Source organism: Pseudophryne corroboree (genome assembly GCF_028390025.1).
Source record: "Pseudophryne corroboree isolate aPseCor3 chromosome 7 unlocalized genomic scaffold, aPseCor3.hap2 SUPER_7_unloc_1, whole genome shotgun sequence".
Taxonomy (NCBI): domain Eukaryota; kingdom Metazoa; phylum Chordata; class Amphibia; order Anura; family Myobatrachidae; genus Pseudophryne; species Pseudophryne corroboree.
This window is the reverse complement of record NW_026967608.1, coordinates 740,481-768,425: the sequence shown is the minus strand read 5'-3', so window position 1 is coordinate 768,425 and position 27,945 is coordinate 740,481.

Below are 27,945 nucleotides of genomic sequence, written 5' to 3'. Positions count from 1 at the left end.
TGTGCTTCCTCAGTTAAATCTCCTTAACTTGACGAGGGTGTGCCCGAGCAGCCGCCCTCCCCAGCCCTTTCCCAACACATACTTATCTTGCATATGAGATCTCTTGATCATGAAGATAGTTCTCACAGGTTGAGGTTCATCCTGGCCCCGCTCCCCGCTGGAGAGCGCTGATGAGGACAGCAGCGGGGCTTCAGCAGCAGGGTGAGTATGTGTGGCCAGAGACCTCCCTTCCCATGTGCAGGCCTGCAGAGTGTGCCGCGCAGGATGGGGCATGTGACACTCTCCCTCCCTGGGGCTCTTCCAGATGTAGCTCCTCAGCAGTATTTTTCCCGGGCTGCACGGCGCTCTCCCCGACTGGCATCCGCCCTGGAACACTGCCTTCCTCAACGCAACATCAGCAGGGGGCCCGGGCCTCATCACCATCCCAGGTCTTTCTCATGTATGTATCATGTATGTGTGTGTGATATATGTATGAATCATATATGTTTGTGATATATTATAAGGGCACGGTCGTGCCCTTATATTAAGGCTGAATCGAACAAACGGAATTCTCCCACAGGGAACTTCTGAGATGGGGGCATGGTGTTTGAGGGGCTACACCTCAAAACTGATTGGACGTACTGAGCTGAAATTTGGCATGGGCGTGTAGAATCGTCACCCGGTGCTGCATGCCAAATTTCAGGGCAAAATAATAAAAAATGAGGAATTGGGAGTAACCTAAAGTTCCAACTGTCAGTTTTTTTCTGTGACTTCCTTTGTGGCTTTTTGACACCGTTTTCCTATAGAGTGAATTAGATATTTTTTGGGAAGGCATAACTCCGGATAGAGGACGAATTAAGACTTGGGGTTTGTTTTACTAGATAGAGTATGCCCCAGTGTAGTGCCTTTTGGGGTTGTGGTTTTTCAGAAAGTTATAGGGTTTTTTTAATTAAGAGAAATATGCCCCATTATAGAGATAGGGCTTTTCAATTTGTTGCGGCTGCGCAGTGGCCGCCAGGAGAGCAAGAGTGAGTGAGTGAGTGAGGGAAGGGGTCTCGTGCAGGCTGAGGTTATAAAAGTAGCTGCTGGCGGCGGGAGGAGAGCCAGCGGTTCCTGGGTGTGTGCACCTGCGGTCCCTTACAGACTGCAGCGACCCATTAGGACTGTGGAGGAGAGGGGTAGCGGCATAGCAGCCGCAGGCTTACCGAAAGTGCTCACTACTGAGCAATATGGTCCCCTTACCTGAAGTGGGAGCCGCAGCGGGAGGAATAGCTGGAGCTGCGCCGCAGGAGAAAGTCAGAGGACATCCAGAAGAGACATCCGGTGTAGCGCTGACTCCTGACTGACAGCGCTTGCCTACTGAGCGGTGTGGTACCCCCACACCTGAAGCGGGTGCGGGAGCGGCAGCCGGAGAAGACAGCTGTGCTGCACGGAAGAAGTCAGGCAGCAGCGGCAGCACCAGCGGGCTGAGGTGGGGAGGATCAGTATGGTCCCTTACGTGCGGCTCACATTCAGATCCATCCGGCTCCCTTCCCCTCCTCCCCTGCACCCTTAGCAGCCTGCCCCCACCATGTATTCCATCCTGGGGAGGGGGGGGGAGACTGGCAACAGTAGCAGTGGCATCGGAGCATAGATACATACTCTGCGGTAGTTACCGGCAGCGGGACGTGCGGCTCATGTTCAGATCCCTCCGGCTCCCTCCCCCTCCTTCCCTGCAACTTTAGCAGCCTGCCCCCACATCTCATTCACCCACCGCCGCAGACTCCTCCCCCACATGGTTATTATAATATGGCCACCCCCCTACCCCCTTCCCTCCCTGCTGTGTGTCCAGCCACCCCCCCCCCTCACCTCCCTGCTGTGTGTCCAGCCACCCCCCCCCTCACCTGCTGTGTGTCCGGCCTACCCCCCCCTCACCTGCTGTGTGTCCGGCCTACCCCCCCCCCTCCTCACCTGCTGTGTGTCCAGCCCCCCCCCTCGCCTGCTGTGTGTCCAGCCACCCGCCCCCCTCACCTGCTGTGTGTCCGGCCTACCCCCCCCCTCCCTGCTGTGTGTCCGGCCACCCAGCCCCCCCTCACCTGCTGTGTGTCCGGCCTACCCCCCCCCCTGCTGTGTGTCCAGCCTACCCCCCCCACCTGCTGTGTGTCCAGCCTACCCCCCCACCTGCTGTGTGTCCAGCCTACCCCCCCCTGCTGTGTGTCCAGCCTACCCCCCCCCTGCTGTGTGTCCAGCCTGCCCTCCCCTGCTGTGTGTCCAGCCCCCCCTCCCTGCTGTGTGTCCGGTCTACCCCCCCCCCCTCCCTGCTGTTTGTCCGGCCTACCCCCCCTCCCTGCTGTGTGTCCAGACCCCCCCCTCACCTGCTGTGTGTCCAGCCCCCCCCCCCTCACCTGCTGTGTGTCCGGCCTACCCCCCCCCCCTCCCTGCTGTGTGTCCGGCCACCCTCCCCTCCCCTGCTGTGTGTCCGGCCTACCCCCCCTCACCTGCTGTGCTTATTATTTTTATTTTTTTTAAATGGAATGTGAAAAACCCGGAAAAGAAAAATTGCGTGGGGTCCCCCCTCCAAAGCATAACCAGCCTCGGGCTCTTCGAGCCGGTCCTGGTTCTAAAAAACCGGGGGGAAAACGGACAGGGGATCCCCCGTATTTTTAAAAAACCAGCTCCGGGCTCTGCGCCTGGTGCTGGTGCAAAAAATACGAGGGACAAAAAGAGTAGGGTCCCCATTATTTTTACACCAGCATCGGGCTCCACTAGCTGGACAGACACGCAGCGCCTGACAGACACGCAGCGCCTGACAGACACGCAGCGCCTGACAGACACGCAGCGCCTGACAGACACGCAGACACGCAGCGCCTGACAGACACGCAGACACGCAGCGCCTGACAGACACGCACACGCACACACACACACACAGCACCTGACACAGATATGCAGCGCCTGACACACACACACAGACATACAGCGCCTGACACACACGCAGACATGCAGCACCTGACACACACATGCAGCACCTGACAGACACACACACCCACACACACACACACACAGACATGCAGCACCTGACACACACACACACACACACACACACATGCATCACCTGACACACCCACACACACACATGCATCACCTGACACACCCACACACACAGACATGCAGCACCTGACACACACACACACACATGCATCACCTGACACACACACACACACACACATGCATCACCTGACACACCCACACACACATACAGACATGCAGCACCTGACACACACACACACACACACACATACAAACATACAAACATGCAGCACCTGACACACACACACACACACACACGCAGCACCTGACACACATATATACATGTGGCATTTAACGCACACACGCACAGCACCTGACACACAATCATATACACTCAGAGCACCTAACACACACATACACTCGCAGCACCTCACACACACTCGTATACACACGCAGCACCTGCCACTCACACATATATACACATGCAGCACCTGCCACTCCCACATACATGAACAGCACCTGACACACACATACACGCGCAGCTCCTGACAGTCACACATATACAGATGCGACAGCTGACACAAACACGCTCAACACCTGACACCCACGTGGCAGCTGACGCATACAAATGCAGCACCTGAAATACACACACATACACGTGCAGCACCTGAGACACACACATACACGTACAGCACCTGAGACACACACACACATGCATGTACACGCGCGGCTCCAGGCACACACATACGTACGTACACACGCGGCACTTGACACACACACGTACACGCGCGGCACCTGACACACACACACACACACAAACACACACGTACGTACGTACGTACGTACACGTGTGGCACCTGACACACACACGTATGCACACATGTGGCTCCTGACACACACGCGCGTTGCTCCTGACACACACACATGTACGTGCACGCTCGGCTCCTGACACACACACGTATGTATACGCGCGGCACCTGACACCTACACGTATGTACGTATACGCGCGGCTCCTGACACCCTCACGCATGTACACACGTGGCTCCTGGCACACACACACACACACGTACACGTGCGGCACCTGACACATACACGCGTGTACGTACACACATGCACAGCACCTGACATACACACATGTAGGTACGCGCCACCTGACACACACACACACGTACACGCACGACACCTGACACACACGCGCACGGCACCTGACACACACGTACATACTAGTGATGAGTGGGTTCGGTTCGTCGGAATCCGGACCCCCCGAACTTCACCCATTTTACATGGGTCCGAGGCAGGTTCGAACCTTCCCGCCTTGCTCGGCTAACCCGAGCGCGCCCGAACGTCATCATCCCGCTGTCGGATTCCCGCGAGATTCGGATGTCTGCATTCGTGGAAAGGGGTCCCATGTGTAAACATGGGACCCCTTTCAGTCCGTCTGGTCCGGGTGTTCGGTTTGTTGTTTTGCCAAGTACGTGGATTTAATCTGGAACCTGGATCAGGTGAGTATAATTATCTTTTATTTTCAGGTACCCGTGGATTCTACTTGGAGAAGAGGACCGACTGCTTCGTGTCAACATAGGTAAGTATGTGTGTGTCGGCAGGTGTGAAATAAAGTTATACTTTCACGGTGTCTGTGTCCTGTTTTTATTTGGGTATTTTTTCCCCAGTAGAACTACAGGTACCAGCGGGCCCGTTTTTCTCCCGCATGCTGGTACTTGTGGTTCTCAAAGTACCAGCTTACAGGGGAGGCTTGCTGGGACTTGTAGTACTACTGGAAAAAACAATATTCTTTCAATTTTCTCAAGGCTATCAGCCTCCCATCCGCAGCCCTTGGATGGGGGGGACAGCCTCGGGCTTCACCCCTGGCCCTTGGGTGGCTGGGGGGGGGACCCCTTGATTGAAGGGGTCCCCACTCCCCCAGGGTACCCCGGTCAGGGGTGACTAGTTGGATATTTAATGCCACGGCCGCAGGGCACTGTATAAAAGTGACCCCCGGCTGTGGCATTATCTGTCCAGCTAGTGGAGCCCGATGCTGGTGTAAAAATAATGGGGACCCTACTCTTTTTGTCCCTCGTATTTTTTGCACCAGCACCAGGCGCAGAGCCCGGAGCTGGTTTTTTAAAAATACGGGGGATCCCCTGTCCGTTTTCCCCCCGGTTTTTTAGAACCAGGACCGGCTCGAAGAGCCCGAGGCTGGTTATGCTTTGGAGGGGGGACCCCACGCAATTTTTCTTTTCCGGGTTTTTCACATTCCATTTAAAAAAAATAAAAAAAATAATAATCTTTTAAAAAATATATAAATAATACTTGTGCCTCCAAAAAAGACAAACCAAGTACCTAATCCCTTCTAATATAAATAGATATGCTATTACCCCAAAAAAAACATGTTTTAAATTTTTTTTATTAGATTCCGCCTGCAAAGTGTGGCGGATTGAAAATGACGAATTTACTGTTTAAAAGCACTGTTGTCGAATTGACAAACTTCAATTGAATATACTTTTGTTGAATTGCCGCATTTGTACCATTGCAGAAAAGTCGAATTTGTCAAATGTCGAATTTTAAAAAGTCGAATTTTGAAAGAATGCAAGAATAGGCCCCGCCCCCTTCACATCAGCCGTCCCCTTCTACCCCTGTACCTTGCTCTCTCCTGTCTGTGCTCTCTCCCGTCTGTAGGACTAGGCCCCGCCCCCTTCTTACCCTCCAGTGACTGCTCTCTCCTGACAAGTGGACCAGGCCTGCCCCCTACACGCTGCTGGTGTCTTCATTCTTGCTTGGTCTGGAGCTCCGTTGGGGAGAGAACTCACGTGAGCTCATTAAGAATGAGGAACTGGGATGTTTTAATTTTATTGTGAGTAGTGTAGTGTGGTGATGTAGTATGTTGTATGGGGGGTATAGTGTAACTATGAAGTGCAGCATATGGGAGGGCTATAGCATAGTGATGTAGTGTGGCATATGGGGGGTGGTAGGGCATAGGCGTGCGTACAGGGGGTGCCTGGTGCGCACAGGCACTCCCTAATGTCCAGCACCGCTGCACGCCACGCTTGCTGTAGCACAGTGATCGCTGAGTGTGTGATCGGTGGAGCCTAGCCTGTAGCTCATTTCCGTACCTCCCACCACCGCTGCGCCCGCCCCCCCTCTGCCTGCTGCTAATACTATGCTGAGTGCATTCGTCGGCGGCCTCACTGGGGGGACAGGTGTCACCTTGCAATGTGACGTGGTGATGTCCGCCTATGCTCTCCTCCCGCCCACCCGTGCTTTCCTCCCGCTGCGGTCTCTCAGTCCTAGTGTGCCGCGGCTGCCACACCACTGGCAGTGTTCCTCTAGGGGGGACTGGGAGCCGCCGGCAGACACATTCTGCTGAGACTTACTTGTCAGTGCGGGTTCCGGATGGCAGGCGGCGGGTGGGAGGGCAGACTGGGAGCAGGTGTCACAAGGAGTGTGTGGGTAACTAATTCACAATACTTCCGCTCAACGTGGCACTGCTGGTCCTTTTTCTCCCTTGTCTCTTCACCAGGTGGCGGGCGGCCCGGAAATTAAGTGATATGTTGTGCAGCAGTCAGTGTGAAGTGACTGTGAGTAACACTGATGGTGCTGATGATGCTGCTGCAGAATCGGGAAGCAATTAATTCATAAATATAATGTACTCTATCAGTGTATTATACATACATAAACATGTACATACGTGTATTTGTGTATACATGTATATACATGAGTGTGTGTGCATATATATATATATATATATATACAGCCAGTTCCCAGGAACAAAAGTCCTCCCCCGCTTCCGCTAAGTCCACAGCATGACGCTGGGGCTCCACTGGTGGAGCCAGGTGCGGTGGGGGCCCGTCTCAAGTGCTTCAGCGATCAGTGGGCTTGCTCACAGGTGGATCCCTGGATTCTACAAGTAGTGTCTCAGGGATACAAGCTGGAATTCGAGATGTCTCCCCCTCGCCGTTTCCTAAAATCTGCCTTGCCAACATCTCCCTTGGACAGGGAGGCTGTGATAGAGGCAAATTCACAAGCTGTATTCGCAGCAGGTGATAGTCAAGGTACCCCTCCTTCAACAAGGAAGGGGTTACTATTCCACAATGTTTGTGGTACCGAAACCGGACGGTTCGGTGAGACCCATTTTAAATTTTAAATCTTTGAACACATATATAAAACGGTTCAAGTTCAAGATGGAATCGCTCAGGGCGGTTATCTCAAGCCTGGAGGAAGGGGATTACATGGTATCACTGGACATCAAGGATGCTTACCTGCATGTCCCCATTTACTCTCCTCACCAGGAGTACCTCAGATTTGTGGTACAGGACTGTCATTACCAATTCCAGACGCTGCCGTTTGGTCTGTCCACGGCACCGAGGGTGTTTACCAAGGTAATGGCCGAGATGATGATACTCCTGCGAAAAAAGGGAGTTATAATTATCCCGTACTTGGACGATCTCCTGATAAAGGCGAGGTCCAAGGAACAGTTGTTGATCGGAGTAGCACTTGCTCGGCAGGTGCTACAACAGCACGGCTGGATCCTGAATATTCCAAAGTCGCAGCTGGTTCCTGCAACACGTCTATTGTTCCTGGGGATGGTTCTGGACACAGAACAGAAAAGGGTGTTTCTCCCGGAGGAGAAGGACAAGGAGTTGTCATCGCTAGTCAGAGACCTCCTAAGACCAAAACAGGTGTCGGTGCACCACTGCACGCGAGTCCTGGGAAAGATGGTAGCTTCTTACGAAGCAATTCCGTTCGGAAGGTTCCATGCACGGATCTTTCAGTGGGATCTGTTGGACAAGTGGTCCGGATCGCATCTTCAGATGCATCAGAGGATAACCCTGTCTGCAAGGACCAGGGTGTCTCTACTGTGGTGGCTGCAGAGTGCTCATCTTCTGGAGGGCCGCAGATTCGGCATACAGGACTGGGTCCTGGTAACCACGGACGCCAGCCTTCGAGGCTGGGGAGCAGTCACACAGGGAAGAAATTTCCAGGGACTATGGTCAAGCCAGGAAATGTCCCTACACATAAATATTCTGGAACTAAGAGCTATTTACAATGCCCTAAGTCAGGCAAGACCCCTGCTTCAAAGTCAGCCAGTACTGATTCAGTCAGACAACATCACGGCGGTCGCCCATGTAAACCGACAGGGCGGCACGAGAAGCAGGATGGCGATGGCAGAAGCCACGAAGATTCTCCGATGGGCGGAAAATCACGTGTTAGCACTGTCGGCAGTGTTTATTCCTGGAGTGGACAACTGGGAAGCAGACTTCCTCAGCAGATACGACCTCCACCCGGGAGAGTGGGGACTTCATCCAGAAGTCTTCCGGCTGATTACAAACCGATGGGAATGGCCACAGGTGGACATGATGGCGTCCCGCCTCAACAAAAAGCTAGAAAACTATTGCGCCAGGTCAAGGGACCCTCAGGCGATAGCGGTGGACGCTCTAGTGACACCGTGGGTGTACCGGTCGGTTTATGTGTTTCCTCCTCTTCCTCTCATACCAAGGGTGCTGAGGATAATAAGAAGGAGAAGAGTAAGAACTATACTCATTATTCCGGATTGGCCAAGAAGAGCTTGGTACCCAGAACTTCAAGAAATGATCTCGGAGGACCCATGGCCTCTACCGCTCAGACAAGACCTGCTGCAGCAGGGGCCTTGTCTGTTCCAAGACTTACCGCGGCTGCATTTGACGGCATGGCTGTTGAACACCGGATCCTGAAGGAAAAGGGCATTCCGGAGGAAGTCATTCCTACGCTGATCAAAGCCAGGAAGGACGTGACCGCAAAACATTATCACCACATATGGCGAAAATATGTTGCTTGGTGTGAGGACAGGAAGGCCCCAACGGAGGAATTTCAACTGGGTCGATTCCTGCACTTCCTACAGTCAGGGGTGAATATGGGCCTCAAATTGGGGTCCATTAAGGTCCAGATTTCGGCTCTGTCGATTTTCTTACAAAAAGAACTGGCTTCCCTGCCGGAAGTTCAGACTTTTGTTAAAGGAGTGCTGCATATTCAGCCTCCTTTTGTGCCTCCAGTGGCACCTTGGGATCTCAACGTGGTGTTGGATTTCCTTAAATCACATTGGTTTGAGCCACTTAAAACCGTGGAGTTAAAATATCTCACGTCGAAAGTGGTCATGCTATTGGCCCTGGCTTCGGCCAGGCGTGTGTCAGAGTTGGCGGCTTTGTCATGTAAAAGCCCTTATGTGATTTTCCATATGGATAGGGCGGAATTGAGGACTCATCCCCAATTTCTGCCTAAGGTGGTTTCAGCGTTTCATTTGAACCAACCTATTGTGGTGCCCAGTGGCGTAAGTTCGTCCTAGTCGCCCGGAGGCATGATACATTTTGGTGCCCCCCTACACATACACACACATACCATATGTAGCTATCCGGCACCCAGGGTGAACAGTAGCAGCGTGCTCAGGTACCTTTCCCAATAGTAATATAGATACACATAGAAAGTGGACGCACTCCAAGTCAGTCATTACAATAAAACAGACACCAGCATACCATTATAGTACACCTACAGTGCTCCCTCACCCGCCAGGTCTCCATGGAGATGCTTTGGCGCAGCGGTGTGCCAATATAATTAGTGTTCACTGTGGTATTTTTTTTTAGGGCAGGGTGCTGATCACGGGGAGGGCACATTTTTCATTCGGGAGGGCACATTTTTAAGTTAGATGGGCAAACTTAGGTACATACTATAATGCTTGGTGCTCCCATTCCTATGGCCAAAACATGGACAGTGCGCACCGAAGGTGCGCAGCAAAAATCTAGGGGCGTTGTTTCGTGGGGAAGGTAGTGCCCCTAATACACATTGCACCAGTTAGAACCTCCTATACACACTGCGCCAGGTAGAGCACGTTATACATATTGCGCCAGATAGAGCACATTATACACATTGCGTCAGATAGAGCACATTATACACATTGCGTCAGGTAGGGAGCACTGAGGCACATTGCACCAGGTAGAGAGCACTGAGACACATTGCACCAGGTAAAGAGCACTGAGGCACAATGCACCAGGTAGAGAGCACTGAGATACATTGCACCAGGTAGAGAGCACTGAGGCACACTGCACCAGGTAGAGAGCACTGAGGCACACTGCACCAGGTAAAGAGCACTGAGGCACACTGCACCAGGTAGAGAGCACTGAGGCACACTGCACCAGGTAGAGAGCACTGAGGCACACTGCACCAGGTAGAGAGCACTGAGGCACACTGCACCAGGTAGAGAGCACTGAGGCACACTGCACCAGGTAGAGAGCACTGAGGCACACTGCACCAGGCAGAGAGCACTGAGGCACACTGCACCAGGTAAAGAGCACTGAGGCACACTGCACCAGGTAGAGAGCACTGAGGCACACTGCACCAGGTAGAGAGCACTGAGGCACACTGCACCAGGTAGAGAGCACTGAGGCACACTGCACCAGGTAGAGAGCACTCAGGCACACTGCACCAGGTAGGGAGCACTGAGGCACACTGCACCAGGTAGGGAGCACTGAGGCACACTGCACCAGGTAGGGAGCACTGAGGCACACTGCACCAGGTAGAGAGCACTGAGGCACACTGCACCAGGTAGAGAGCACTGAGGCACACTACACCAGGTAGAGAGCACTGAGGCACACTGCACCAGGTAGAGAGCACTCAGGCACACTGCACCAGGTAGGGAGCACTGAGGCACACTGCACCAGGTAGGGAGCACTGAGGCACACTGCACCAGGTAGAGAGCACTGAGGCACACTGCACCAGGTAGAGAGCACTGAGGCACACTACACCAGGTAGAGAGCACTCAGGAACACTGCACCAGGTAGGGAGCACTGAGGCACACTGCACCAGGTAGAGAGCACTGAGGCACACTGCACCAGGTAGAGAGCACTGAGATACATTGCACCAGGTAGAGAGCACTGAGATTAATGTTTACAGCTGCAAAATACTTACAAGGTTAATTTAGCCCAGGGGGACTCTCATGTACGTACCGGGTCTGGCGGCGCACGGCTGGCCGACGTGGAGGGGTCCGGCAGGCAGCAAACGGCGGGGCGGCAGGGCGCACAAAAACGGGCAGGGCGGGATTCAGCTGTCTAAAAAAGGGGCAGACACCTAGCGTGAACACTAGATATATATTAAAAAAAACACAAACGCCTCATTCACTTAAACACTCACACACGTCTCACTTAAACACACACGCCTCTCACTTACATACACATGCCTCTCACTTACACACACCTCTCACACACGTGCCTCTCACTTACACACACCTCTCACACAAGTGCCTCTCACATACACGTGCCTCTCATATACACATGCCTCTCACTTACATACACATGCCTCTCACTTATAGGCCCTACACACATAGCGATTTCACTGCACGATATGAACGATCTTGTTCATTAATGAACGAGATATCGTTCATATCGTGCAGTGTGGAGTCCCCAGCGATGAACGATGTGCGGCCCCGCGCTCGTTCATCGCTGGGGCCATGTCGGCTGTGCATGCAGGCCAATATGGACGAGATCGTCCATATTTGCCTGCAAGTCTACGGAGCCGAGTGACGGAGGGAGTGAAGAAACTTCACTCCCCCCGTCACTGCCCCCCCGCCGCCGGGTCGCTCGTCGGCCGTCGGGCACCTTGGTGGCGCATCGCCTAGTGTGTAGGGCCCCTTACATACACATGCCTCTCACACACACACACACACACACACACACACACACACACACATGCCTCTCACTTACATACACATGCCTCCCACTTACATACACATGCCTCACACACACACACACACACACACACACACACACACACACACACACATATGCCTCTCACTTACATACACATACATGCCTCTCACACACATGCCACTCTCACACACACATCACACATGCCTCTTTTACTTGAATGTACAACTTTCCTTAAAAACACACACACCTCACTTAAAAACAAGCACACACAAAACACAGTACTTCCCCCCCAAATACACCTCTCCCCCACCCCCCACACAGTGCCTACCTTTGGCTATTATCCAGAGCATGGAGGAGCAGAGAGTTCTGAGCTTCCCTCGGCTGGCTTACTAAGGGCCCGGGAGGAGCTGTGCTCTGGAGCTCCCCCTAGCTGCAGCCAGTGCCATCTCTCTCTACAGGAGGCAGCTTCCGTGTCACTGACACAGCTCCTCCATCTGCAATAGCAGCGCAGTTCTCAGGCTGCGGGAGACAGTGGAGGAGATGCGCCCCCTTGTGGCCAGGAGCCCGGCGGCAGCCGACTCCACTGCCTCCCACAGTTCCGCCCCTGGTGGTGCCTGCGGCTACTCGGAACTTGGAGGATTCCAAGTTACTGGATGTAGTCAGGGCCCTGAAAATTAATGTTTCCAGAATGGCTGGAGTCAGGAAAACTTACTCGCTGTTTATCCTCTACGCACCAAACAAGATGGGTGCTCCTGCTTCAAAGCAGACTATTGCTCGCTGGATATGTAGCACAATTCAGCTTGCACATTCTGCGGCGGGACTGCCGCATTCTAGATCAGTAAAAGCCCATTCCACGAGGAAGGTGGGCTCTTCTTGGGCGGCTGCCCGAGGGGTCTCTGCTTTACAACTTTGCTGAGCTGCTACTTGGTCGGGGTCAAACACATTTGCAAGATTTTACAAGTTTGACACCCTGGCTGAGGAGGACCTGGAGTTCGCTCATTCGGTGCTGCAGAGTCATCCGCACTCTCCCTCCCGTTTGGGAGCTTTGATATAATCCCCATGGTCCTTACGGAGTCCCAGCATCCACTTAGGACGTCCGAGAAAATAAGATTTTACTCACCGGTAAATCTATTTCTCGTAGTCCGTAGTGGATGCTGGGCGCCCATCCCAAGTACTTGTACATAGTTATTGTTAACAAAAGGGTTATTGTTGAGAGCCATCTGTGCAGAGGCTCCGTTGTTGTCATACAGTTAACTGGGTATAATATCACGAGTTGTACGGTGTGATTGGTGTGGCTGGTATGAGTCTTACCCGGGATTCAAAATCCTTCCTTAGTGTCAGCTCTTCCGGGCACAGTATCCTAACTGAGGTCTGGAGGAGGGTCATAGGGGGAGGAGCCAGTGCACACCAGGTAGTCATAAAGCTCTCTTTAGTTGTGCCAAGTCTCCTGCGGAGCTGCTATTCCCCATGGTCATTACGGAGTCCCAGCATCCACTACGGACTACGAGAAATAGATTTACCGGTGAGTAAAATCTTATTTTATATATATATATATATGACTTGGGGTTTGTTTTATTAGATAGAGCATGTCCCTGTGAAGTGCCTTTTGGGGTTGTGGTTTTTCAGAAAGTTACAGGTTTTTTTTAATTAAGAGAAATATGCCCCATTATAGAGATCGGGCATTTCAATTTGTTGCGCCTGCGCAGTGGCCGCCAGCAGGGGGTGTACTAGAGTGCCTTCTCTTGAGAGCCGCAATATGGCCGCCTTCTCCCCGGTTATTCTGTAAATAGGAAAATAACCTCACAGGTTCACATAGGGCAGAGTTGCCACTACTAGTGCAGGGCTGTAACTTACAGTACTAAGGAAAAGCCATATACTAAAGCGGCACGGTGACCTCACCCCTCTCAGAGACACCAGGGCGCAGCACACTGGTACACACACCTGTTAGCTCAGGGCAGCACTATAGGACCCTCCTGTAATGCTGTGCTGGCGGCGTGCAGTGATCAGGGCACTGGGAGACTGGCTGGCTGGTCTCTGTCTCTGCTGCCTATAGAACTTCCACCTCTGTTATATATCAGGGCTGCTCTCCTGTTGTTATGATTCCAATACTCTGGTCTGGGGATATCTTATAGCAAGGACCTGAGTACTGGAACGTAATGCTTGGAAAGGGAGTGGGAACGGGAATAGCCCCTGGCGCCCTATCTCCGTTGTCTCGCCCGTGCTGTCAGAAATCTCTTGCGAGACTATGGTTGCTTGGGCCCATGGCAGCCGCGTTTGAAGGGCGGATTACGTCTGCCCAACTCCGATGCCCCCTCAGGTCTTAATGGGAGACAAAGAGAAATCCGAGACAGGGTGATAACAAGGGGCCCTCTACTAAACAACAAAGCCAGGGGCTCAAAACTAACTTTAAACTAGAGTATGTGCGGAAAACCGCCAGGGAAAAGGACAACCAAAATACCCACTTGTCCACTCTTCTACCCGGCACCGGCGAGTTCCGGAGAGGACTGTGGGAGCGGAAACCTCCGCAAATGCACCAACACAGAATACAAAATAAAGCGGCCTAGGCCGCAGCACGCGGCAGAGCCGCCACTCACGAAAACCACACGAGATCCTCTAGCGACTGTTGCGGGTAAATGAGGACTGGAAGACTCCTTGGGAAGAGATGACAACACTAAGATTCAGGAACTCTGAGGACAGGAATGACCGGACACAGCAGAACTGGAACAGACGTCAGCATACCAAAGCAGCATGCAGGAAGCTATTACCGGCGTCTGTGTGAAGCACTGAGAAGGTATTTAGCAGGGAGTCCTCCAATCAGAAGTTTAGAGCCTGATTAGCACAATGCCGTGCAGCTGCCTTGCTGCACGACCAGAAGACAAGTGTGTGTGTGTAGTTCACTTGATTGACCCTGCAAGGGGAGCGCAGTCCGTCCGTGGCGTCCCCGTTGCTAGGGTCCAGGCGGCTCAGCGCGCCCGGTGTCCTAGCGTTGCTAGGGAGCCAGCGGCTAGCACGCTCGGCGTCCCTAGTTGCTAGGCGCCAGGCCGCGAGGACATCGCGGACCACGGCGCCCAACACCTGTGTGTTCTCTTTCTCTCCTACCTCACACTGGAACTGGCCGCCCAGAGAACGAGAGGGCAGCGGCTGACATCAGAGAGAGTGCAGCAATCTGTGTGGGCAGAGCCCCTCACAGCAAGGTGTCCTTATGCTGTGCCCCGTGTAATCACTGTGATCCATACAGACTCTCACCCTGGTATGCTCTCTATTTATTATTTATTTTTCTCTGACGTCCTAGTGGATGCTGGGACTCCGTCAGGACCATGGGGATTAGCGGCTCCGCAGGAGACAGGGCACAAAAATAAAAGCTTTAGGACTAGGTGGTGTGCACTGGCTCCTCCCCCTATGACCCTCCTCCAAGCCTCAGTTAGGTTTTTGTGCCCGTCCGAGCAGGGTGCAATCTAGGTGGCTCTCCTAAAGAGCTGCTTAGAAAAAGTTATTAGGTTTTTTATTTTCAGTGAGTCCTGCTGGCAACAGGCTCACTGCAACGAGGGACTTAGGGGAGAAGAAGTGAACTCACCTGCGTGCAGGATGGATTGGCTTCTTAGGCTACTGGACACCATTAGCTCCAGAGGGATCGAACACAGGCCCAGCCATGGAGTCCAGTCCCGGAGCCGCGCCGCCGACCCCCTTGCAGATGCCGAAAAGTGAAGAGGTCCAGAAACCGGCGGCAGAAGACTTTTCAGTCTTCATGAGGTAGCGCACAGCACTGCAGCTGTGCGCCATTGTTGTCAGCACACTTCACACCAGCGGTCACTGAGGGTGCAGGGCGCTGGGGGGGGCGCCCTGGGCAGCAATGATAATACCTTGTTCTGGCTAAAAATACATCACATATAGCCCCTGGGGCTATATGGATGTATTTAACCCCTGCCAGGTCTCACAAACACCGGGAGAAGAGCCCGCCGAAATAGGGGGCGGGGCCTATCTCCTCAGCACACAGCGCCATTTTCCTGCACAGCTCCGCTGCGAGGAAGGCTCCCAGGACTCTCCCCTGCACTGCACTACAGAAACAGGGTAAAAAAACAGAGAGGGGGGGCACTTTTTTGGCGATATTGATATATTAAGCTGCTATAAAGGAAACAACACTTCTGTAGGGTTGTTCCTATATATTTATAGCGCTTGGGTGTGTGCTGGCAAACTCTCCCTCTGTCTCCCCAAAGGGCTAGTGGGGTCCTGTCTTCGATAAAAGCATTCCCTGTGTGTCTGCTGTGTGTCGGTACGTGTGTGTCGACATGTATGAGGACGATGTTGGTGTGGAGGCGGAGCAATTGCCGGTAATGGTGATGTCACCCCCTAGGGAGTCGACACCGGAATGGATGGCTTTGTTTATGGAATTACGTGATAATGTCAGCACGTTACAAAAATCAGTTGACGACATGAGACGGCCGGCAAACCAGTTAGTACCTGTCCAGGCGTCTCAGACACCGTCAGGGGCTGTGAAACGCCCTTTACCTCAGTCGGTCGACACAGACCCAGACACGGACACCGAATCTAGTGTCGACGGTGAAGAAACAAACGTATTTTCCTGTAGGGCCACACGTTATATGATCACGGCAATGAAGGAGGCTTTGCATATCTCTGATACTGCAAGTACCACAAAAAGGGGTATTATGTGGGGTCTGAAAAAACTACCTGTAGTTTTTCCTGAATCAGAGGAATTGAATGAAGTGTGTGATGAAGCGTGGGTTAACCCCGATAGAAAACTGCTAATTTCAAAGAAGTTATTGGCATTATATCCTTTCCCGCCAGAGGTTAGGGCGCGCTGGGAAACACCCCCTAGGGTGGATAAGGCACTCACACGCTTATCAAAACAAGTGGCGTTACCGTCTCCTAAAACGGCCGCCCTCAAGGATCCAGCTGATAGGAGGCTGGAAACTACCCTGAAAAGTATATACACTCATACTGATGTTATACTGCGACCAGCCATCGCCTCAGCATGGATGTGCAGTGCTGGGGTGGTTTGGTCGGATTCCCTGACTGAAAATATTGATACCCTGGATAGGGACAGTATTTTATTGACTATAGAGCAATTAAAGGATGCTTTTCTTTATATGCGAGATGCTCAGAGGGATATTTGCACTCTGGCATCGAGAGTAAGTGCGATGTCCATATCTGCCAGAAGAAGTTATGGACGCGACAGTGGTCAGGTGATGCGGATTCCAAACGGCATATGGAAGTATTGCCGTATAAAGGGGAGGAATTATTTGGGGTCGGTCTATCGGATTTGGTGGCCACGGCAACAGCCGGGAAATCCACCTTTTTACCTCAGGTCCCCTCCCAACAGAAAAAGACACCGTCTTTTCAGCCGCAGTCCTTTCGTTCCTATAAGAACAAGCGGGCAAAAGGACAGTCATATCTGCCCCGAGGCAAAGGAAAGGGTAAGAGAGTGCACCAAGCAGCTCCCTCCCAGGAGCAGAAGCCCTCCCCGGCTTCTGCAAAGCCCTCAGCATGACGTTGGGGCTTTACAAGCGGACTCAGGGGCGGTGGGGGGTCGACTCAAGAATTTCAGCGCACAGTGGGCTCACTCACAGGTGGACCCCTGGATCCTGCAGGTAGTATCTCAGGGTTACAGGTTGGAATTCGAGAAGTCTCCCCCTCGCCGGTTCCTAAAGTCTGCTCTGCCAACGTCTCCCTCAGACAGGGCGACGGTATTGGAAGCCATTCACAAGCTGTATTCTCAGCAGGTGATAGTCAAGGTACCCCTCCTACAACAGGGAAAGGGGTATTATTCCACACTATTTGTGGTACCGAAGCCGGACGGCTCGGTAAGACCTATTCTAAATCTGAAATCTTTGAACCTGTACATACAAAAATTCAAGTTCAAGATGGAGTCACTCAGAGCAGTGATAGCGAATCTGGAAGAAGGGGACTTTATGGTGTCCCTGGACATCAAGGATGCTTACCTGCATGTCCCAATTTGCCCTTCACATCAAGGGTACCTCAGGTTCGTGGTGCAAAACTGTCATTATCAGTTTCAGACGCTGCCGTTTGGATTGTCCACGGCACCTCGGGTCTTTACCAAGGTAATGGCCGAAATGATGTTTCTTCTGCGAAGAAAAGGCGTATTAATTATCCCTTACTTGGACGATCTCCTGATAAGGGCAAGGTCCAGAGAACAGCTGGAGGACGTAGTAGCACTAACCCAAGTAGTGCTGCAACAGCACGGGTGGATTCTGAATTTTCCAAAATCTCAATTGACCCCGACGACACGTCTGCTGTTCCTGGGAATGATTCTGGACACGGTTCAGAAAAAGGTGTTTCTTCCGGAGGAGAAAGCCAGGGAGTTATCCGAACTTGTCAGGAACCTCCTAAAACCAGGAAAAGTGTCTGTGCATCAATGCACAAGAGTCCTGGGAAAAATGGTGGCTTCTTACGAAGCGATTCCATTCGGCAGATTCCACGCACGAACTTTTCAGTGGGATCTGCTGGACAAATGGTCCGGATCGCATCTGCAGATGCATCAGCGGATAACTTTGTCTCCACGGACAAGGGTGTCTCTTCTGTGGTGGTTGCAGAGTGCTCATCTGTTAGAGGGCAGCAGATTCGGCATACAGGACTGGGTCCTGGTGACCACGGATGCCAGTCTGAGAGGCTGGGGAGCGGTCACACAGGGAAGAAACTTCCAGGGAGTGTGGTCAAGCCTGGAGATGTCTCTTCACATAAATATACTGGAGCTAAGAGCGATTTACAATGCTCTAAGCCTGGCAAAACCCCTGCTTCAGGGTCAGCCGGTGTTGATCCAGTCGGACAACATCACGGCAGTCGCCCACGTAAACAGACAGGGCGGCACAAGAAGCAGGAGGGCAATGGCAGAAGCTGCAAGGATTCTTCGCTGGGCGGAAGATCATGTGATAGCACTGTCAGCAGTGTTCATTCCGGGAGTGGACAACTGGGAAGCGGACTTCCTCAGCAGACACGATCTACACCCGGGAGAGTGGGGACTTCATCCAGAAGTCTTCCACATGATTGTGAACCGTTGGGAAAAACCAAAGGTGGATATGATGGCGTCCCGCCTCAACAAAAAACTGGACAGGTATTGCGCCAGGTCAAGAGACCCTCAGGCAATAGCTGTGGACGCTCTGGTAACACCGTGGGTGTTCCAGTCAGTGTATGTGTTTCCTCCTCTGCCTCTCATACCAAAAGTACTGAGAATTATACGGCAAAGGGGAGTAAGAACGATACTCGTGGCTCCGGATTGGCCAAGAAGAACTTGGTACCCGGAACTTCAGGAGATGCTCACGGAAGATCCGTGGCCTCTACCTCTAAGACGGGACCTGCTTCAGCAGGGACCGTGTCTATTCCAAGACTTACCGCGGCTGCGTTTGATGGCATGGCGGTTGAACGCCGAATTCTAAGGGAAAAAGGCATTCCGGAAGAGGTCATCCCTACCCTGGTAAAAGCCAGGAAGGAGGTGACTGCACAACATTATCACCGCATTTGGAGAAAATATGTTGCGTGGTGTGAGGCCAGAAAGGCCCCGACGGAGGAATTTCAACTGGGTCGATTCCTACATTTCCTGCAAACAGGATTGTCTATGGGCCTCAAATTAGGGTCCATTAAGGTTCAAATTTCGGCCCTGTCGATTTTCTTCCAGAAAGAATTGGCTTCAGTTCCTGAAGTCCAGACTTTTGTAAAAGGAGTACTACATATACAGCCCCCGGTTGTGCCCCCAGTGGCTCCGTGGGATCTTAATGTAGTTTTGGATTTTCTCAAATCCCATTGGTTTGAGCCACTCAAATCGGTGGATTTGAAATATCTTACATGGAAAGTAACCATGCTACTGGCCCTGGCTTCAGCCAGCAGAGTGTCAGAATTGGCGACTTTATCGTATAAAAGCCCATATCTGATTTTCCATTCGGACAGGGCAGAACTGCGGACGCGTCCTCAGTTTCTGTCTAAGGTGGTTTCAGCGTTTCACCTGAACCAGCCTATTGTGGTGCCTGCGGCTACTAGCGATTTGGAGGATTCCAAGTTGCTGGACGTTGTCAGGGCATTGAAAATATATATTTCAAGGACGGCTGGAGTCAGAAAATCTGACTCGCTGTTTATACTGTATGCACCCAACAAGCTGGGTGCTCCTGCTTCTAAGCAGACGATTGCTCGTTGGATTTGTAGCACAATTCAACTTGCACATTCTGTGGCAGGCCTGCCACAGCCTAAATCTATCAAGGCCCATTCCACAAGGAAGGTGGGCTCATCTTGGGCGGCTGCCCGAGGGGTCTCGGCATTACAACTCTGCCGAGCAGCTACGTGGTCGGGGGAGAACACGTTTGTAAAATTCTACAAATTTGATACCCTGGCTAAAGAGGACCTGGAGTTCTCTCATTCGGTGCTGCAGAGTCATCCGCACTCTCCCGCCCGTTTGGGAGCTTTGGTATAATCCCCATGGTCCTGACGGAGTCCCAGCATCCACTAGGACGTCAGAGAAAATAAGATTTTACTTACCGATAAATCTATTTCTCGTAGTCCGTAGTGGATGCTGGGCGCCCATCCCAAGTGCGGATTGTCTGCAATACTTGTACATAGTTATTGTTACAAAAAAATCGGGTTGTTATTGTTGTGAGCCGTCTGTTCAGAGGCTCCTACGTTTGTCATACTGTTAACTGGGTTCAGATCACAGGTTGTACGGTGTGATTGGTGTGGCTGGTATGAGTCTTACCCGGGATTCAAAATCCTTCCTTATTGTGTACGCTCGTCCGGGCACAGTATCCTAACTGAGGCTTGGAGGAGGGTCATAGGGGGAGGAGCCAGTGCACACCACCTAGTCCTAAAGCTTTTATTTTTGTGCCCTGTCTCCTGCGGAGCCGCTAATCCCCATGGTCCTGACGGAGTCCCAGCATCCACTACGGACTACGAGAAATAGATTTATCGGTAAGTAAAATCTTATTTTTTACACTGCGGCATGCTCGAGGGAAGGGAGAAGGCACCACCCCACCGCCACTACTCCTCCGCCAGCATCACTGCCGAGCCGGTCAGTGTTCCGGCGGCAATGAGCAGTAGGCAGCCACCAGCAACAACAGTCAGGAAGCTGTTACTCCCGGTAGCAGTAGCGTCAAGCTGCAATTCAGCCAGCGGCACGATGATCCGGGAGACAGTGGCAGCACAGGGAAGCAGTACCCCCTCCAATCGCAGCACCAACTAGGAGACTGAGGCAGCAACCTGCCCCCAGCAGCAGCACGACCCTGATGATAGGTAAGATGCATTTTGGTGTCACAAGAAGGTGGCCGGAGTAGTGGCTGGCTGTGGTCACACCCCGGGGAAAAGTGATAGTGATTTCAGTGTTCCCTTGCGCGGGGATTGGATGTGTAGATGCATGGAGGCTATGTATGTATAGATGTGAGCGGCAGTGTGCGGATGTATGAGAGCGGCAGTGTGCGGATGTATGAGAGCGGCAATGTACGGCTGTATAACTGCGTCGGTGTGCGGCTGTATGAGTGCGATGGTGTGCGGCTGTATGCGTGCGGCAGTGTGCGGCTGTAAGAGTGCGGCAGTGTGCGGCTGTAAGAGTACGGCTGTAAGAGTACGGCTGTAAGAGTACGGCTGTAAGAGTACGGCTGTAAGAGTGCGGCTGTAAGAGTGCGGGGTTGTACGGATGTATGAGAGCGGGGTTGTACGTATGTATGAGAGCGGGGTTGTATGTATGTATGAGAGCGGCAGTGTATGGATGTATGAGAGCAACAGTGTACAGTTGTGTGAGAGCGGCAGTGTGCGGATGTATGAGAGTGGCGGTGTACGGATGTATGAGAGCGGAAGTGTATGGATGGCAGCGTCATATTATTATTATTATTATTATCCTTTATTTATATGGCGCCACAAGGGTTCCGCAGCGCCCGATTACAGAGTACAAATGCACATAAAAAATAGGAAAACAGTGACTTACAGTTGAATACAATATAGGACAAGTACAGGGCAGCTAAGCATAACTACACCAGTAAACATAGAGATAAGTTCCAGGTGGTCAAAAAACTGTGGGATCTGGGCGGTTGAGGATTATTAAAGTAAGAAAAGTATAAGCACATGAGGGAAGAGGGCCCTACTCGTGAGAGCTTACATTCTAAGGGGAGGGGTAGACAGACAGGGATGACACAGATGGGGTACATAGAGAGCGTGGAACAGAGGGTTATGTTGAGATGTCTGAATGCTGTTATAGGGTTCCTAATACAAAATGCCACGTTGGGCTTGATGGGCAGGTAGTGCGGCAAGCACACCCAAATTGGCATCTGACGTCGCCCGCAGTCCACACTGTTGTGAGGAGTCAGAGTTAATTTTGACTGTGTAGTGTACTCACAGAGGACCTACCGCCCGTCCCCTCCTCGCATCTGAGCAGCAGGTCAGGCTCTTATTTTCTTTTTAATCAGGAGAGGCCGAGTGAACTGTGAGCAGGGGGGCAGAGCTACATGGGACCCAGAGGGGCTGCTGTGCTGTCAGAGAGGGAGAGGAAGAGAGAGATGAAGCTACTGCAGATCCCCAGCTGATTGTTAGGTGCCGGGTTGAAGGGTGATGTGATCACCCTTCTCCCTCGCTGCCGCTGGGGACCGCATCTAGGCTTCCTCCATCGAGGGCATGCGGCGCAACAGTGGGCAGTGTGTAATGAGTTTGTCTGACTCATTATACTGCTGCCTGTTGTGGACACCTCCGTCCGTACGGACTGGTGTACATGCCCAGCACAGAGGTGACAGTGTTGGTGGAAGTGCTGCCCAGTTCTGACCCTGCAGGCCTCCCTGATCTGACTGCGGCCGCTGCTGCTGCTGCGGCCCGAAACCCCTGCCGGTCCCCTCCATAGACTTCTGCCTGTCCAGCGCTGAGGTACTAGGGGGAGCCCAGCTGCGGGAAGGGTATGTCTCTGGCTTTCTCTCCGGCAGGGGAAGGTGACAGCGGCGGAGGAAGTGCTGCCCACCTCAGACACTGCAGGCCTCCCCGATCCAGCTGCGGCCACAGCTGATGCTGCCAGAACCCCCTGCTGGTCTCCTTTGTTGACTGCCGCATGGCCAGTGCTGAAGTACTGGGGGTAGGCCAGCTACGGGAAGAGTGTCTCTGCCTCGGGCTCTCTCTCTCTGTCAGGGGAAGGAAGGGCTGATTCTCTGGCACAACAGGGAGGGCTAGGCTGCAGGAACACAGCACTGGAAGAAACAGGAGGCCGAACTCATGACCAAAAAGTGAGCAGTGCAGTGATCAGCCCCCTAGTCTTTCCCTCTCTCTGGGTGCAGAGCTGTATTCTACAGAGAGAGCTGGGATGGGAAGAAGGGGAACGGCACCTGACACACACATACACGCGCAACACCTGACACACACACATACACGTGCGGCACCTGACACACACACGTAGCATCAGACACAATAAAATAAACATGCAGCACCTGACCCACACATACACGCGCAACACCTGACACACACACATATACACGTGCGGCACCTGACACACACACGTACCATCAGACACAATAAAATAAACATGCAGCACCTGACACATGCATATACACGCAGCACCTGACACATGCATATACACGCAGCACCTGACACATGCATATACACGCAGCACCTGACACATGCATATACACGCAGCACCTGACACATGCATATACACGCAGCACCTGACACATGCATATACACGCACACCATCAGACACACACATACACACGCAGTGCCTTACTCACACACACATAGACACGTGCAGCACCTGAGGCACACACATAGACACGTGCAGCACCTGAGGCACACACATGTACACGTGCAGCACCTGAGGCACACACATGTACACGCGCAGCACCTGACGCACACTCATGTACACACGCAGCACCTAATGCACACTCATGTACACGCGCAGCACCTAATGCACACTCATGTACACGCGCAGCACCTGACGCACACTCATGTACACGCGCATCACCTGACACAGACATACGTATTCATGCACAGCACCAGACATACACTTGTACACACGCGGAGCACCTGATACTCACACACATATACACCCGCAACACCTGACACACACACACACGTGCGGCAGCTGACGCATACACACGCACCATCAGACACACTCATATATACACGCAGCACCTGACACACACATACACACAGGAGCTGACACACACATACACAGGCAGCACCTGACACACACACACACATATACACGCGCAGCACCTGACACCACGCACTCACACGTACAAGCAATGCATTTCACGCCTACCTCCAGCCTCAGTTACAGGCTGCTGCCGCCTACCCCCCTCCCTGCATCAGCTGCAAAGGCAGCAAAATATTTTGACCAAAGTCTAAAGGCCCATACACATTAAACGATGTCGCTCTGTGAGCGACATCGTCTAATGTTTCCCCTCCCGGGCCGGCCGGCGGCCGACTGTACACACTGAGCGATATGACCGCTCATATCGCTCAGTGACGTCACGCCCCCGCCAGCCCTGCATGAAGGTCGTGGACGACAGTCCACATCCTTCCTGCATGCCCTACCGACAGCGACGATTGTTGCCGACCCGCGGGGCCGCGCATCGTTTGTCGCTGGCTGCATACACACTTAACGATAAAATGAGCGACGTCGCTCATTAAATCGTTAAGTGTGTACGGACCTTAAACAATTCGGTTTGGTTAATAAAATAATTTTGCACAGAACAGTGATGTTATACGAACATTTTCATTAAACATTTAAAAAATCAAATGTTTATTCTTACAGTGAAATTTTACATTTCTGAATAAAAAAAATAAATTTAAAAAAAGCGATGAAATTCCATAGACAAAAAACCTTACGGTTTCACATGTCCCATTAAGGCTTCTTAGACATGATCGAAATTTCAGAAACCTGTTGTAACTCTTCCACTCAAACTCCAAAAAGCAATGAAATTCCGATCATTAAGGCTGACGCCTTAATGGACGTGTTCCTTGCGCAATACAGATATGGTATGCCATCACAGCCTGTGGGTAAGTGCAGATTCAGCACTCTCACAGAGTGAGATTGCTGTCACTCACACAATGGTGGAGCTGCTAATTCACAGATTTGTGTGCTCATTGGAATACACACATGCAGTCTATGCAACTGAAGGTCTGAGCGGAAGACAAAGCTGCTCAGATGAGGTAAGAGTGTTATTGATTGGAGGGAGGAGAGCGGTGTGGATGGGGGAACAGAAGTGTGTGGATAGAGGGAACACTAAGCAGCACTAATGGGGGGGACAGAGAAACACAGGGGGTAATTCAGACCACAGCAGCAGCAGCGATTGCAGTCTGAATTAGTTTGTGAGGTGCCCACGTGCAATGGCCGCACTGCGCATGCGTACCCCAGGAGCCCAGTGAGATGCTATCACCCTGCCTGATTGATAGGCAGAGGTGGTTGCGGGGAAGGAGGGGGGCGTGCAAACAGCGTTAGAATGCCATTGGCAGGGCATGGTCTGCACAACAGAGGCGTTTCCGGACCACTGGGGGGTGGGCTGTGGCGGTTATCCCCCTGCCAAGAGCGCAGGATCCACTAAATTTACCTTCAGGATGTCACCCCATTCATGTAGCTAAGAGTGGTGTGGATAGGGGGTAGATTAAGCAGCAAGTATGGGAAGGGAGACAGAGCGGTGCAGATGGGGGAAATGGTGCAGATGGGTTGAAAACACTGGCATGGATGGGTAGAAAACTGGTGCAGATGGGAGAGAAGACAGTGTGCCATGTACTGGAGGAGGCAGAGTGACGTTGAAGAAGGAAACACTGAGCAGCACAGAGAGAAGGAAACGGTGGTACAGACAATGCACAGGTGGGGAGAGACAGATGGTACAGATAAGTTAGTACAGACTAGCACAGATGGGAGAACACAGCAGTAGGGATTGGGGAAGACCGGGCAGCATGGGGGTGTATAGGGGAAGTAAGTGTAGATGCATAGACCGTAGATGGGGTATTATAGTTTAGCAATTAACCAAGATGTTTGAGGGAGCTAAATGTGTATACTAAGTGAGATGGATGTATGGAGTTAGAAGGATGTTGTAACAAGGTGGCATTGTTGTGGTGACTGAATGGGATGGTTGTGGGCACTGTGTGGGATGGGAGCACCACAAAACTGCTCAGACCTTCAGTTGCATAGACTGCATGTGTGTATTCCAATGAGCACACAAATCTGTGAATTAGCAGCTCCACCATTGTGTGAGTGACAGCAATCTCACTCTGTGAGAGTGCTGAATCTGCACTTACCCACAGGCTGTGATGGCATACCATATCTGTATTGTGCAAGGAACACGTCCATTAAGGCGTCAGCCTTAATGATCGGAATTTCATTGCTTTTTGGAGTTTGAGTGGAAGAGTTACAACAGGTTTCTGAAATTTCGATCATGTCTAAGAAGCCTTAATGGGACATGTGAAACCGTAAGGTTTTTTGTCTATGGAATATATATATATATATATATATATATATATGTGTATCTATCTATCTATCTATCTATCTATCGTATGTGTGTGTATATATGTATCTATCATGTATGTATGTATGTATGTATGTATCTATCTTGTATGTATGTGTTCTATCTATCTATCTATTGTGTGTGTGATATATGTATGTATCTATCATGTATGTGTTATATGTATGTATCACACCTTCCTCTATACATACATATACATACATACATACATACATACATACATACACCTATATCTGTACGTACACTGACATACACACACCAACATCTATACATAAACACGCTGACCCCTAAACGTACACCAACGTACCCACATGTGAATCTATACATACATGTGCTGACACCTGGACATACACTGATGTACCCACACCTAACATCTATACATACACATGCTAACAACTGGACGTATACAGACGTACCCACATTTGCATCCATGCATATATAGATGTAGGTGTGTGTACGTCAGTGTACGTCCTGGTGTCAACGCGTGTATGTATAGATGCAGGTGTGGGTACGTCTGTGTATGTCCAGGTGTCAGAATGTGTATGTATAGATGCAGGTGTGGGAACGTCAGTGTAGGTTCAGGTGTCAGCGCGTGTATGTATAGATGCAGGTGCTTGTATGTCCAGATGTCAGTGCATGTATGTATAGATGCAAGTGTGGGTACGTCGGTGTATGTCCATTTGTCAGCGCGTGTATATATAGATGCAGGTGCTTGTATGTTGGTGTATGTCCAGGTGTCAGCATGTGTATGTATAGATGCAGGTGTGGGAATGTTGGTGTATGTCCAGGTGTCAGGGCGTGTATGTATGGATATTAGGTGTGGGTACATCAGTGTATGTCCAGGTGTTAGCGCATGTATGTATAGATGCAGGATAATAATCGCACAGCGTGCCCCCCGCCAACCACAAACCTCCCCCACCCCCCTGTATGACATAAACACCGCTAATTCCACTTACACACAATAATTTCAGTTTGCGACCAGGAGCCGGCAATGTATGTGCACCCAAATGAAGCCACTGTACATGCCCTGCAGGCTGCTATGTACTGCACAGGTGCAACAAATTTAAATGCCCTATCTTTAAAATGGGGCATATTTTACTAAATTAAAAAAACCTGTAACTTTCTGTAAAACCTTAACCCCAAAAGGCACTACACTAACATCGGGGTGTAGAGTTGGATGTTGATCCAAGGCACCAACAGGCTAAAGCTTTGACTGTTCCCAGGATGCCTTGCACCGCCTCCTCTATAACCCTGCCCAGTGGCGTAACTAGACCTTTGTGGGCCCCATAGCAAAATTCTGAATGGGCCCACCAGCACTCAACAAGAATGAGTGGCGTTTGGGGTCAGAAAAGTAGAGGGGAAGGGGTCTGACAGAGTAGGGGGCAGGACATGAATGAATAGAAACTGAGGTGTCCATTATATAAAGAAATACAGTATGTGTGTCTGTGTGTATATCACACACACACATATAAGGGAAATTCAAATGCCCTCAATTATTGCGCCCATTACACTCTGGTTTAGGTGCACAAAGCACCTAAACCTGAATAAAGTAATGGGCGCGATCGTGAAAAGACACCGTTTGGTTGCCCAAATGGGTCTCTTTGCACACATTTCAGCTTGTTTCCCCTGGGGGTAGCGAGCTGAAATAAACATGTCGCACCCGTTGGCAGCAACATTAGAATAGCTGCTGACGGGCACGATTGAGGGAGGAAAGGGACATTTGAATCCAGCCCATAGATGCAATGTGAATATGTAATTTGTACCTTCCTATCTTAAAATGTATTTCTCTAACGTCCTAGTGGATGCTGGGAACTCCGTAAGGACCATGGGGAATAGCGGGC